Source organism: Aquarana catesbeiana, linkage group LG02, assembly GCF_042186555.1.
Source record: "Aquarana catesbeiana isolate 2022-GZ linkage group LG02, ASM4218655v1, whole genome shotgun sequence".
Classification (NCBI taxonomy): Eukaryota; Metazoa; Chordata; class Amphibia; order Anura; family Ranidae; genus Aquarana; species Aquarana catesbeiana.
In genome coordinates, this window is record NC_133325.1 from 546,790,080 (window position 1) to 546,804,605 (window position 14,526).

The following is a 14,526-nucleotide window of genomic DNA, read 5'->3' on the forward strand; positions in this document are numbered from 1 at the left end:
CGATCACGTGGTAAAGGGCCACGATCACGTGGTAAAGGGCCGCCGTCATTGGCCCTTTACTGCGATCCATGTTGCGCCGGGTCCCATGAACCCGGCGAGCACGGATAGTCCCGTGTGCACACCCCTGGGAGGACGTCAATGTACGCCCTCCCAGAGTTATCGAGCCACACTGTAGCTATTTGACTATAGTGCGGTCGGTAACTGGTTAAACAGTTTTACATTTTAGGTGTCCGACCTCTTCTTCTCCCCAGTGCCAGTTTATTTTTGTTCTGTAGACACACTGTAAAAGACGTTGGGCAAAAGAGGCCACCACTACGCACTTTTGCAACAAAAAAAACAAAACAGTATTAAACCCAAGAACAATAAAAATATTAAATTCTTAGATGTAATGGTTGCATTCATTTTCTTTTTTTATACTTTTTGTCCTTTATTTTCATCTGGTGATCCAGCCAGTAAGTCTGTTGTTTTTCAACTTACTTTAATAGACCAAGCTATCCAGCAAAAGTGGCAGAGATTTAAGACGAACCATTTAAAGGAGTAGTACAGCCAATGAGCTTTGGCTGTACTTCTTCTGTGGATAACAGGAGTGCAGTTTGCTTTGACCCGTTTTCAGCCAACAGACGGCCGATGTCACAGACCCGGTCCAGGCTGGGGAAAGATCCACTGGGAGCCTGAGGCAGCTGCTCGTGTACCTTCCACAGCCCAGCGATCCAGTGAGTGCAGGGGCAGGGGTTTGCCAGAGAAGAGAGACGGTGACTGACAGTCACCAGCTCTCTGCTCACGGAGCATTGAGAACCAAGCGATCAGTGGTGTTTAAACTCTCGGTTCTCAGTTTTAGAGCCAGTGGGGGACCAATACTGTATCCACCTAGGAAAGTATAATTGTTAAAAAAAAAAAATGCCAAACTTTTCTTTTAACACTGACAGGGGTGTTTACAATGGTCAGCTTTCATTAATTAATGTACAACCTTTTTCCCAAATGGAGATAATTTGCTGTAACTGCTTATAAATTGTTAGCTGAAGCTCAGCTTCAATTTGTTAATCAAGTCCATCTAAATCTGCTAATCATCACTACCCTCTCCCCTGATTGACAATGCTGCTATCCAAAGATATCTGCTTTACCGCTTCACCTAGAATGCAGATGCCCTAAGAACGGAAGTGTGTTACTGGCAGGATCACTCGGTGAAATAAAAGAACACAAGCCTAAAAAATGGGAAGCCAATGCAATCATCACATTTAATAATGGGTAAAGTGTAATATATTATTTTTTTGTTTTGGGGTTACGCAATACTGCTTTAATACTTTAACACCACTGTTTGTTGATATGTTTTGTCTAGCTTCCTACGATGGAGGTAATCGTACATATTCTCTATGATTACTATATGATGTGTCTCTACTAGTCCTACATTGCCCTAGAAGTAAGGTCACACACCTGGCAGTTCTTTGTGACTTCCTTATACTCCCCATATTGTGTTTACATAGTTGTCATATACGAGATTTGGGCCACGGTGGTTTTGGTGTGTGCTGGTGCTAAGTTATGAGTGTTTTCCATGTAAGGCCAATCTTATGGTAAAAGTATAAAACAGACTACCTTGCATTTTATTGAGTTTAAACCTGTGTAAGATGATGCTGAACCTAACGTTGGTCCCAATATGCCAGCATATGTGGAAGACGCAGCAGTAGCTGTTAAATTGTAAAAGGGTCAGTTCATAGCAGACATCCCAACTTGCAAAAACTAATTTCAGGGAGGTGGCAAGCTCATTTCAGGGAGGTCATGCTCTGTGCCGACAACAAATAATATAATGCCATAATAAAATAATACTTTAAAAGATAATGTTGTGTCCACTCACCAACAATGCACCCTCACTGTGCCCATTTGCAGCCTCATCAGTGCCAACAATGCAGCCTCACTGTGCCCATCTGCAGCCTCATCAGTGCCCATCAATGCAGCCTCACTGTGCCCATCAATGCAGCCTCACTGAGCCCATCTGTAGCCTCATCAGTGCCAACAATTCAGCCTCACTGTGCCAATCTGCAGCCTCACTGTGCCCACCTGTAGCCTTACTGTGCCAATCTGTAGCCTCACTATGCCATCTGCAGCCTCACTGTGCCCATCTGCAGCCTCACTGTGCCCATCAATGCAGCCTCACTGAGCCATCAATGCAGCCTCACTGAACCCATCTGCAGCCTTAGTGTCAACATTGCAGCCTCACTGTGCCTATCTGTATCTTCATCAGTGCCCATCTGCAGCCTCACTTTGCCCATCTGCAGCCTCGATGTGCCAACAATGCAGCCTGACTGTGCCTATCTGTATCCTCCTCAGTGCCCATCTGCAGCCTTGCCAGTACCTTGATTACACACAGCAGGTGTCTCCCACTGTGTCATGCAGCTTCAGTCTTAACTTTTCGGCGGCCATTCACTGTAACAAAGCTCTGCCTAGTCATCCATGATAGACGGTCAACTCAACACTGATACAATGCTGGGAAATTGAATCGGTGTTCTGTCTATCATGGATGAGGAGGCGGGGCTTTGTTACAGTGGACGGCCGCCGAACAGTTAAGATTGAAGCTGCATGACACAGCGGGAGACACCTGCTGTCTGTGATTACTCCAGGCTGAGTGGCAGTGCAAGCTCAGCCGGGAGATCGTGCCGCACTCGCAAGTCTCAGGAGACTTGAGATGTCTGTCATAGTGTATAACAAAAATAGGCAGTGACAAAAGCGCTATGTGTAACAAATATTCACACTTATCCCTCATGCAAATTAGATAATGCAGGAGATTCTGGTGGTATAGAGAACCTGAGAACTGCCAGGTGTAAAGGCTTAAGAACACCCACTGGATATTAGAATTAGGTTTCAGAAAAACATATATTTCTAGGTATAGGCAATACATGAGACTACCGCATAATGCAGTGCTCAGTGCTAAGAAGTAATATAATTGACCACTGAATTAGAGATTGGTCAAAGATTGATAAGGTTGTATTTACATTTATACATGTGCTTTGCAGCACATTTTCAAGTTTTTTACGCATTTAATGATGCACTGACATGCCTCACTGTTCTATCCAAAGCACCTATAAAGCGCATCAATGGATGACATATCGGCATAATGATGTCAACAAGCTACATATATGTGAACTCGCACCATTAAAAACAATGGCAAACCTCTGCAAACATGCCTATAAATGGACCTTAAAGCAGTATGACAGCTGTATAGAGTTATTATTATATGCAGAGCATATCATGGGAATTGTCAGACAAGAAGAATTAGGCACTGCATTTATAATTGCTGGAAAATATTAACAGCTCTAGGCATGTGAATGATTCCTCCCAGATGGGGGGAAATGAGGTAGATTAGAAGATGCTGTGTTTGAAGGTTAAAGAAGAAAGTGAAAAGGATAGCTTGCTGCTTAAGATCAAAATTTTCAACTTTCTGCAGATAACTGAGAACACATAGACCTTATTTTCCTGGGATTCAAGATATCTGAAAATGTTGACTGTGGCTTTAGATATTTTTCATTGCCGGTGCTTTGTAGGAGCTTAATGTTGCACCACCATCACACTATTATCTATGTTGAAACATACTGGACTTGCAAACTCATACAAAGAAAAAAAAAAGGTTTACCACTACCATGTTATAAAAAAGAGCTGCTATTTTTATAAGAGAATGACTGTCAAAGACTGTCAGGTTCACAGAGAGAATCCATTGACTGCCCATAGTACTGAAAGACAACCATAGACCACAACCTTAAAGGGAAAAAGGATTGTTAATAATACCTAGAACAATCCCTGCTGTATACCGCTTTACCCCATCATAAATTATGTGGCAGATTGTAAATCTAAATTGATTGGATTAGAGTGGCAGGATTATTGTGGCAGGATTATGCATGAGGATTTAAACAGAAATCACAGTTTTGTTGAGAAAAAAATCACATCCATGAACAAAAAGGGCATTTTAAGAATGTATCAAAACTTCATTGCAAATTATTTCTTACTTCTGTTCTGCAGATATTGATAGGGCTGGGAGGGCTTGTTTTCTATACTCACACAATCAGTCCCAGTGCTATAAAGAAACAGTTCACCACCATGGCATCTCTTTAGGTTTTCAAAACTCTTCAATAGTTTACTGATTTAAAAAAGTGGAGTGTGATTGTTCACCCTTTATAACTGCTCGTCTCTGGCTTATTCACCAGTTGCCAACTGCTTGATTTATAAAGATCTGCTGCCAATCACATCCAATGGGATCTGCATTTTCCACTCTCACCTCCACAAATCTCTGTATTTCCAGTAAATATCTGTCCAGTGGAAATAATCAGGATTCATCTAGATTAGGGGATTTGCTGCACATTTGTCAATGACCCATGGCTTTATATTGATTAACAGTTACTTGGTTATAAATACTGGGAATGGTGCCAGTCAATGTCAACAAACATGCAGCAGATCCGAAGCAGGCAAAACAAGGAAAAAGACACAAGATTTATGGATAGGGAATATGGTTGTGAAATACTGCTGACCTAGTAATTAAAGCCATTTGAAGGTTATTTTGATGAGAAATGAAAAGCAATTTTCTTTGCAGGGATGAAGATAAAATAAGTGAAAGGGATAGCAGCAGAATGCAGAAAATCTGCAATTACTGCAGGTTTGCAGCAAGGATCAGTCAGAAAGCAGCAAAACAAATCAAGACTAACACAAGGACAAGGAGTCAGTGAACATCAGGAAGGATGACTTCCAAACACAACCTCCCTCCTTCACTGACGCTTTTCTTTTGTCCCTTTCTTTCTCCCTCCCATATCATCTAATCTCTCATTTTCTCCCTCCTCCTTTTGTTTTTTTTCTCTTCCTCCCCCTTTCTCCACCCTCTTCCCTCTCTCTTTTTCGTCCCTTTTCACTCTCCCTCCTGCTCTCTCTCCTCCCTCCATCTCATTGGAAGAAATAATGTGAAAGAGATCAGCAGTGGCTGCAGTGGACGAAGCTTTCTGCATGCAGAAGACAAACCACATCTATACCTAGCCTTCAACAGTAACCCAGGGATATGCTACAAAAGCAGCACCGAGGGAACAAAGGGAAACACAAGACAGGTAAAGTAAATTCCAAATACATATGCGGAGATAGGTGCGGATAACCTGGGGGATATACCATGGGTACTGCATATGGGGTAGATCAATGACACAGTAGTTGTACACAGAGATATCTATGCAGGGTTATGCATGTGATACAAAAAAACATGTAACTCATGAACAAATGCAGGTAGAGATCAAAATAGAAAGGACGCAAAAACAAATACACGTTTGTTCAATTTTTTTTTGTAGTAACAGTTAAGTTTATATACGTGTATTGATGCAGAGAAGGAGTATCAACATTCAGAAAAAAATTAGTTTAAGGGATCACATATATATCATTTGTTCTGTTTTGGGACATACACAAAGACACCATGCACACACACACAAAAATTAGCAGCACAATGACATCCATCATGTGGGACCTGCAGTTTATCTGCATCATCCTTGTAAACATCCAACCCCCTCCCATCCACAGCACTCACTCACCAATTGCTCTGCACATAGACACTGCACAGGCATATTCATTTCAAGGTATAGCTCTGCATTGCAAAGGTAAATGTTCAAAGAACCTAAACCTATATTAAAACAGTACCGAAACCTTGGATTTGCAAATATGCTTAAATGATTAAAATGGAATGGGAATGAATTAGACTCGAAAGTGTGACTATTTTTCTTTATTGATACTAATTTGTACTGGTGTTACTGAAATATACATCCTTTTTTTTCTGCCCTGCTAAATTAACATACTTTATGATGCATATACACTATATACATATATGTACAATATATATCGTTTCTGCTGTCTCATCTTTGCTTCTAAATGAAAGAGAATTTTATATGACATGCATATAAAACAACACAAAGCATGACATATTTAAAGCTTAGATGGCGGGCCTGTGAGCCAGATAGCTAATTGTATGTAAACATTATTGGAGCAGTCATGTGAATAGCTGTATTAACTGTATATATATATATTAGTTTATCACGCATATGCACAAAAGCAGTACACTAATGTAATTTAATCTGATTTAGTTAGTATTTTATTTAATTAAAAATTATCGTGGATACCGATACAGCAGGATTCAGTAAGCATTTAGTGACATAATCTCAGGCTCACAATTAGAACAATTAGTGATGCAGGAACGGTACAATACATAGAGACATTTCCTTGGTTTCCTTCTTTTTTCAGACAAAATGGTTATAAGAGGGTAAACAAGACTAGAGCAAAAACAGACCACATTTCCCAACATGTATTATAATAAATGTTGGAGATAGCATTTTTGTTTCATATAGCTTAGTATCTTACTAGAAACCTTATGTTATGGGTTGTGGTCTTCGGGGTGAAAGGCTAAGGTCTGAGAGCTTAGTTTATATCCATTTCTCAGGACCACTACAAAGCTTCTGGCTACAGAAAATGTGAGCTGCAAAGAAAAAGGTATATTAAAGCAAGAATATCCACAGTGCCATGTTTCTAGCTCCATCTGTATACAAAACAAACGTGGAAACTAGACTGAGCACAACTTCTTCGGCCCTAAAGAATACCCTTAACTTAGAGAAAATTGATTTGCCTGGTTGGAAATGTATCCTTTATCAGGCGAGTTTGCTTTAGACAGATAGTTGTAAATGTCAAATGGTTTTCAAGAAAACGACTTATCAGCATTTTTACATTGTTTTGACTTTTACTTGGGAACCTTGTCATCCATTAAATAAACATTGAAGGGACATGTTACCAGATTCAGGGTGCAAGAATAGCTGAACGTTTTGCAGTGCTGCAATGCCGAGAGCCTTCACTATTTCTCACAGTGCTTTGTGATAATTGTACTTTTGGGATAATGTTGGCCAACTCAAAGATTTAATTTCAACTATTTTGCATACTTAGGACATTTTTCCTTATGCATATTCCAACATCATCATCCAGTCCATGAACTCGTGAACTGCATCATTTTACCAAGCAAAGGTCTTTATTTTTGTCACTTCACTTATTTGCCATATTACATCAGCTGTCACTATTTTTGTCACTTTGGTCACTTGCCATATAGCTGCTTTCAGAAGGTACTAGCTGTCACAAATTTTTATCACTTCCCCTCTATTGGCCATACACGACTATTTGAAAGGAATCCTAGACATCCTTACAATTTTAATGAATGAAAACCACATTCACAGTTACAATTTAATTCTTTCAAGAAAAAAACGGCCATTCTGCTACTGCAAATTTTCACTTCACCGCAGTCAAAAACAAACATCCATTTGACTCCACTATCAGACTGGCTGCAAGACACATTAGCCAACACACAGGCAGAAGGTGTAAAACACGGTCAGTTTTAAAAGTCTGAATAGGTAGCAATCTTTGAAATAACAAGACTGATGTTAAATGCCTTCAGACACCAAGGGGGGCTTCCTTAATCTAGCCATAACATCAGTTTTTCTGTAGCCCCTACTCAACCATGACAGACATCCCTCTGGCCATGGCTTCTTGGGAAATAATTAAACTGGCTGGGTTGAATTTTTTTTTTAAGAGGTGCTGGTGTACTTCTTCCTTCTATATAGGCATAAGCATGTAAATTCTCTCAGGGCTAATATGCATGGTTTTACCATGATATTTCCATAGAAAGATTATTTGGTAGTAAAATCTTTCATGATCCAGTAGCTAGATCTTTAAAGCGGAGTTCAACCCTAAAGTGGAAGCTCCCCTTATCTGTCTCTTCCCCCCCTCCGGTGCCACATTTGGCACCTTTCTGGGGGAGTGGGTACCTGTTTTTGACAGGTACCCGTCCCCACTTCCGTTGGACCTCACCGCAGAGAGGTACATCAGAAGTTCGGCCCCCCTTCTCCTCCCTGCTCCTTTTCCCGGGCCAGTTAGAGAGCACAGCGCACTTCACGCATGTGCAGTAGGGAAGCGAGCCTCACTGCCGGTTTCCCTTATGGGCTATGGTGGTGGCAGCACTCGAGAGCTGATAGAAACATCGGCTGGGGTGCCACATCGCTGGATTCCAGGACAGGTAAGGGTCCTATTATTAAAAGTCAGCAGCTACAGTATGAGCGTGGGGGTGGGGGATGGGGGGGCAGAACTCCGCTTTAACTCTGTAGGTAACTTCAGATTACCTCCTGTTGGAGATTGAAGTTTAGGTTCTTGCTATTCCCCTGCTCTTTGAAAAACAGCAAAATATATTTTTTTCTTGAAAAGTGACAGCTGCCAGAACTTGCAGTGTCATTTTCAGTTAAAGGATAAGTCCTCCCTAACACTAAAATTGCTACATCTTCAGACATCCACGATATAAGCCTAATCTATCTAGTTCTATAAAGAACAAATACATACATACTGTAACATTGGGGGTTGTTTAGCTTCAGCCCTCTTGACTCTATAACAGAGTTCCTGTACAAACCCTGTACATCAGCACTCTTTTCCAGCTTCCTTGCTGTTCCAGCCCACCGGCTTGGACCCTCTGTCTGCTCTGACAGACGGAACTGTGCAGACATGCACACTTCTCCCTTGCTCACCTGGACTCCTCGGGAGGGTGGAGCCCAGAACCATGGTCAGGTGTCTACAAATAGTCCAGTACACACCTGACCAGTCAGTGTGCTGGTGAGTCTCAAAATCAGGACCCAGGACTGGGGATTTCATCCCACCCGGATCGCTACAAAATCCCCGGGCTCCGGATCCCAAAACGGATTTTCCTGAACAATGAGGAAACTGAAAAGCCAGTTTCCTCCCAAATAAGCAAATTCGCTGAAGCTCCTAGACCTGCCTGGTTGTGAACCCCATGTCCTTCCACTGGTGGGGTACCACACTACCACATATCTCTCCCCCCCCCCCCCGTTTCAACCCAGAGGGCGGAACACACAAGTTTCTTTTGGCATCTCTGTGCCAGCTACCATCTACAAGAGTCCAATCCTGTCTGACCATACTTTTTTTTCTAAAGGGGAACTCTACCCAATGCCTCCTTTGGTGTCTCCCTCTAAGCATCACTGTCAGTCTGCTACAGGCTCTAATGAGTCCTTCCCAACCTTTTTTCTGGGTCTACTTCCAAAAGCCCTTTCCCTCCTGAAATTTTAACGGGGTCCACCTGGCCTTTCGATCAACCCTTCTACCTCCACACTTTAGGTTCCCAGGTTTCCCAACACCTCTCTCAGCATTTGTTAAGGCAGTACCTGCAGAGGGCACACACACCGGAGGGTGGCAATCACCCACGAGAACCTCACAAGATGCCACCTCCCCTGGTGTCACCCACTCAGCAGGCAGCTGTCCTACCACCTGACCTTTACTACCACCTTTATTTCTATCCAAAACCAGAACAGGCAAGCTCTCGTCTGATCCACTTACAAATCTTACTGCACTTTTTACCCATTTCTCTGTCTCACAGACTTTATCAGGTTTGTCACCTAAACCTATTACTGGACTGGTGACCCCAGTGTCTTTAACCACCTCTGTTTGAGCACAGGTCAGGATCTCTGCTGTTTTCTGGTCCATGCTTGGCCCTTCCATCTCACGTGGTTTGTCCACTGGTGCAGTATACGTGCCCTTCACTGACAACTGACCAGCACCACCCTGGACCATAGCAGCAGAAATGCTTCCCATCTGGCTGTTAGGAGGTGAAACCTCAGACATTTTTAGTTTCTCCAAAGCATCTCCCATGTACCATTTTTTCAGGAAATAACCCAGCAGCATACCCAGAGGCAACTTTTAACAAGAGTAATAAATTCAGTGACAAACCATTTCTGTCTTGTTCTCTTTTTGTTTTGTACAGCCTCCCATTCAGTGCTCCACCTAGTGGTACTCCACAGTACCAGACCATCTGACTGCGGTGAAGACACCCCAGTATAAATTGGCTGTACATCCCAAAGTTTAAGTATCTCCTTTAATACTTCTGTTATAAACCAGGCCCTTGACTCCAGACCTAAGTCTTTCTTGGGGACTGTTATTACACTGGGAATGCAGACAGACTCATTCGCTGAGAATTGAGAACTTTTAAACGAACATCCTCCCAGCTGGAGGTAACCACAGCCTGGTGCTCTACCAGAGTGCTGCCAGGTGCTGAACTCATACCCAACTTCTGAGGCTCAGCATCAATGAACTGCTCCAGATCATTACCAGCGACAACATCGCTTGGACACTCCATGCCAACATCACTTTTGTGGATCACGGACAAAGTTTCTGCTGTGTACTCGCCCTCATTTGGTCCATCTTTCTCACGAGGGTTAACCTCTGCAGCAGCTACCGCGCCTTCAGGTACAAGCTGTTCTGCAGTCCCTCCTGCTGGCACAGCAGAAACAGTGTTCACCTTATTTTTGTGCATAAAAGCCTTATCTATCAGGGAGATTCGATTTTTACCCCAACTATTCCAATCGATTGTATGTGCGCTCCCTTCAGCGGTACTCCTCAGCACCGATCCATCTGCCCAAGGAGACACATAAGAACAGACGGGCTTAGTTGCAGACACATTACACCAGTCATTGTAAATCATGTCAGATTGTGGTAATACCTGTTTTAACACAGTAGGTTGTAATACACCATATTTACCACCTTGCTCGGATGGCGCTTCATAAACTTCACAGACCTTTACATTTTCTACTGGTTGCATTAACCCACTAATCACCTGCACATTTTTAGTATTAGCAGCTTGCACTAAGATATTACCATTATAAGCTGCAGTCCCACTCTGCCCCACCAGTGTGACATCACAGTTGTTCAGGGCAACCTCCAGCTCCAATACATAAAGTTCCCTGGAGATGTCTAGGGACAACTGTGCTGTCTTGCCACCAGTTGCTATGGGCAACAGCCCATCTTTAACAACAACTTTTGCTTTGCAAGAACCTGGGGTTTTCCCATCAGAAAACTTTTTATTAACATTAACAGCATTTTTAGCTCTTGCAGGCTGTCCTAGCCCACTGCCAACTTGAGATTGGCAGACATTAGACACATCACTATTCCCCTCTTGAGAAGCACACCCAGGTGCAGGTTTGACTTTAACTCCTGCCTCCCCACCGTACAGGGTACTGCACAGGGAAAAGTCACCCTCAAGAACACATTCAGTGGCCCCACTAACTGGGGTCACTTTCACATCATGGACAGTCTCATAACCAGTCCTTTTCCACATAAACACAGCATTTCCAGTCATCATTCCATTAAAGACAGTCTTGCCCACCGCAGTAGTAGGGGTCACTATCTTCATTTGAGTACGGCGTCTCACGAACCAGTCCTCTGCTGCACTTTTACTGGCCAACTCCCCCTGGTGGCCACGGGATGAAACTACAGCAGGTATCTCCCACTGTTTAGCACTAAGGATGAGCTCTGGCGTGTTCGCATAGCCCACATGCAGAGCCCGCCAGGAAGTCGGCACTGCACTGCGCTAATCACAGGCGGTGAGACATTTCCCAATCTCTGCAGCCGCGCATCAGGACAATGTTTCACTGCCTGTGATTAGTGCAGCATAGTGCCGACTTCCTGGCGGGCTCTGCACGTGGGCTGTGAGAACACGCCTGAGCTCATCCTTATTTAGCACCCCCTGCTGACACAACAGGAAATTCCTTCTTGTTGCCAGGGGTGACTGCAAACATATTTGCACAGGATTTTGGGCCTGCAGATGAAAACCTTTGCTCAGCAATATTGTCTCCAGCCATATTCCATAACCTATGGCAAGAAAACATGCCATGCCCCAGCTGGCCACATTCCAGGCATGGTACTGGACGACTTTTTCCAGGGCGCTTCTCTCCTGGTAATTCCCAACTGGCTGGAACGCACAGGCCTCCTTGTTGGGACGCTTAGTCAAATCTCCACTGCAGCTCCTTCTTTCAGGCACAACTTCCACTCTTTTCGCCATGGAAGACCGTACTCTCCCAGCAGAACTTTGCTGGCTCTTTCCAACATGATGTATCTGCTCCTCCTGAAGCCACTTGCCACGATCCTTGTTAGACATACCCCATGGTACACAGACAGCTCGACTGGCATCTTCTGTGTTGCTATGGGCAACCACTCTGGGTCTCAACCTTTGGTCAGCCTCTCTCCTTGCATATAGCATGGGCTTCTCTCTGCTGCATCCTGTCTCATGCTGTGACACATTCACATCTTTCACAATAGCTACTGTTTTAACTGCAGTAGCGTTGCCAGGGGCAACAACACCCCTCTTCCAGTTATGGACATCCAGGTGTTCTCACCTTGCACTGAGGGTTGGCTTGCTTTCCTCTGTAGCTTGGTTCAGCACTGCCAAGTGCCGCTTACACCAGTCCACGCCGATTCAAACACTGGTGGACTCTCCATATTCGCAGTCACTCCACTACATAGAGCAACAGGAGCACTGTCTATTTAAGGGGCCTCTCCCTTCCAGGTACACCACCTGCTGCAGAGTACGGCAGTTTCTGGCAATAGCTCACTGGTATATGCAAGGATATTCAGTTATGCCCGCATCCGAGCACCACTTGTAACATTGAGGGTTGTTTAGCTCAGTGTAGAGCCTACCAGTGAGTGTAGTCCACACCAGATATGCCGTTTAAGGGCTTGTAGGCCCACTTTTATTAAAGAAAGAAAATGTCCATCCAGGGTTCCCACGCAGGGGTTTCAACTTCACAGTAGTAATAAATGAAAAATACCAAACTGGCTCTCGAGCAACACCGATGCTCAGGCTTTTGCTTCAGCCATCTTGGCTCTAAAACAGAGTTCCTGTACAAACCCTGTACATCAGCACTCTTTTCCAGCTTCCTTGCTGTTCCAGCCCACTGGCTTGGACCCTCCGTCTGCTCTGACAGACGGAACTGTGCAGACATGCACACTTCTTGCTTGCCTGGACTCCTCGGGAGGGTGGAGGCCAGGACCATGGTCAGGTGTCTACAAATAGTCCAGCACACACCTGACCAGTCAGTGTGCTGGTGAGTCTCAAAATCAGGACCCAGGACTGGGGATTTCATCCCACCTGGATCGCTACAAAATCCCCGGGCTCCAGATCCCAAAACGGATTTTCCTAAACAATGAGGAAACTGAAAAGCCAGTTTCCTCCCAAATAAGCAAATTTGCTGGAGCTCCTCAACCTGCCTGGTTAAGAACCCTGCGTCCTTCCGCTGGTGGGGTGCCACAATAAATACATACATACATACCTTTTTTGAAGCCGATCCGGTCTGGTCTGCAGCGTTGAAAGCTCTGCAGAGGACACAGTCAACAACGGCTGTGAAACGAATGGGAGGTGACGTCACCCATAGACATACTATGGGGCTCCTGTTGTCGGCTGTGTCCTCTGCACCCATCTACACAGCAAAGCCGCAGATGACAGCTCAGCATGGGATTGGGTCAGATCTGCTTCAAAAAAAGTATGTTTACTGATTTCTTCTTTACAGGGTTAGATAGGTTAGTGAAAGAGTGTGGATGTCTAGATGTAGAGATTTTAGTGTTAGGGTGGACTTATCCTTTAACTAGAGTTGCAGTCACCAATGCACACTCGTCCAAAAGTAAAGGTACTTTACCTTAAAACTGAACTCCAGGAATTCAACTCCTTGGTAAAAAGTGAAGGTACACTATGAGTTCAGTTTCAAGGAAGTGCATGACATCTCCTGCTTATATCTATTATTTACATCTGACAGTTTTATTGTGCTGAAGATGGCTATCACTGCTTTTCTGGGAGCCCGACTCTGATTCTTCAGGTCTAAGCATCTTCAACATTAGAATCGGTGCAACTGCTATGCCCACCCATTCCCTCCCTCTGCCTTATCACAGAAGCCTTTGTATTATGTGAACTCATTCACAAATTACAAAGGCTTCTCTAAATGGGCAGCAAAGAGGAGAGCAGACAAAGCTGCTCTGTGTGCCTCTCTATCTCCTCTTTCACAGCCCGAATGACAATGTATGCTCTGGCAGAGCCACAAACCTGTCAGATATAAATAAGAGAGATAAGTTCAGGAGATGTAATGCACCTACTTGGACCCAACTCATAGTATGCCTTCACTTTTTCAGGTGGCTAAATTCCTGGAATTCAGCTTTAAAGTTGCCTTACTTTACTGCCATTTAATAAAAAAACTACAGTTGAGCAATATATTATTCTTGCAGTGCCTGAGTTACACTCCAACTCTAAGATCTTGGGCTTTTAGAATGATTGCTGAACTTCAAGGGGTTGATTTACTAAAAGCAAATAGGCTGTGTTATTTTTTAAATTACTGTGTATGTCCCCAGTGGGAATATTTCCTCTCACTCTTAGGAAGAAAAAAAAAGTAATGTGAAACCCCTCAAATGTGCACCCAAACTACTAAAACATGCTAGTTTTAGTATATTGGGAAAGTGGTGGAACCTTTCTCAGGCTTTTTATTGTTCTCTTTGTTAGAGTTCTCTCACTACAAGCCCGAACAACAAGCGGTCACAGGGACAGCGAGCGATGGATAATCTCCACAGTCCAGACAAATGCTGCAATAAAAATGATTATTCCAGGACCTTTAAAAATTTTTTTTTTACATAATTACCTTTCAACTCCTTACATAGTCTGTGCCACAACAT

General features: G+C 43.6%; 1 protein-coding gene across 1 annotated transcript in view; it reads left to right on the top strand.

Annotated features, from left to right (window-relative positions):
• The first annotated feature begins 4,757 nt into the window (after nt 1–4,757).
• Nucleotides 4,758–14,526, top strand: part of AMIGO1 (adhesion molecule with Ig like domain 1) — a 69,336-nt gene continuing 59,567 nt past the window's right edge. The window contains exon 1 of the mRNA XM_073615900.1: nt 4,758–5,075. The gene's annotated coding sequence lies outside the window, so the exon portion shown is untranslated. The remainder of the gene's footprint in view (nt 5,076–14,526) is intronic.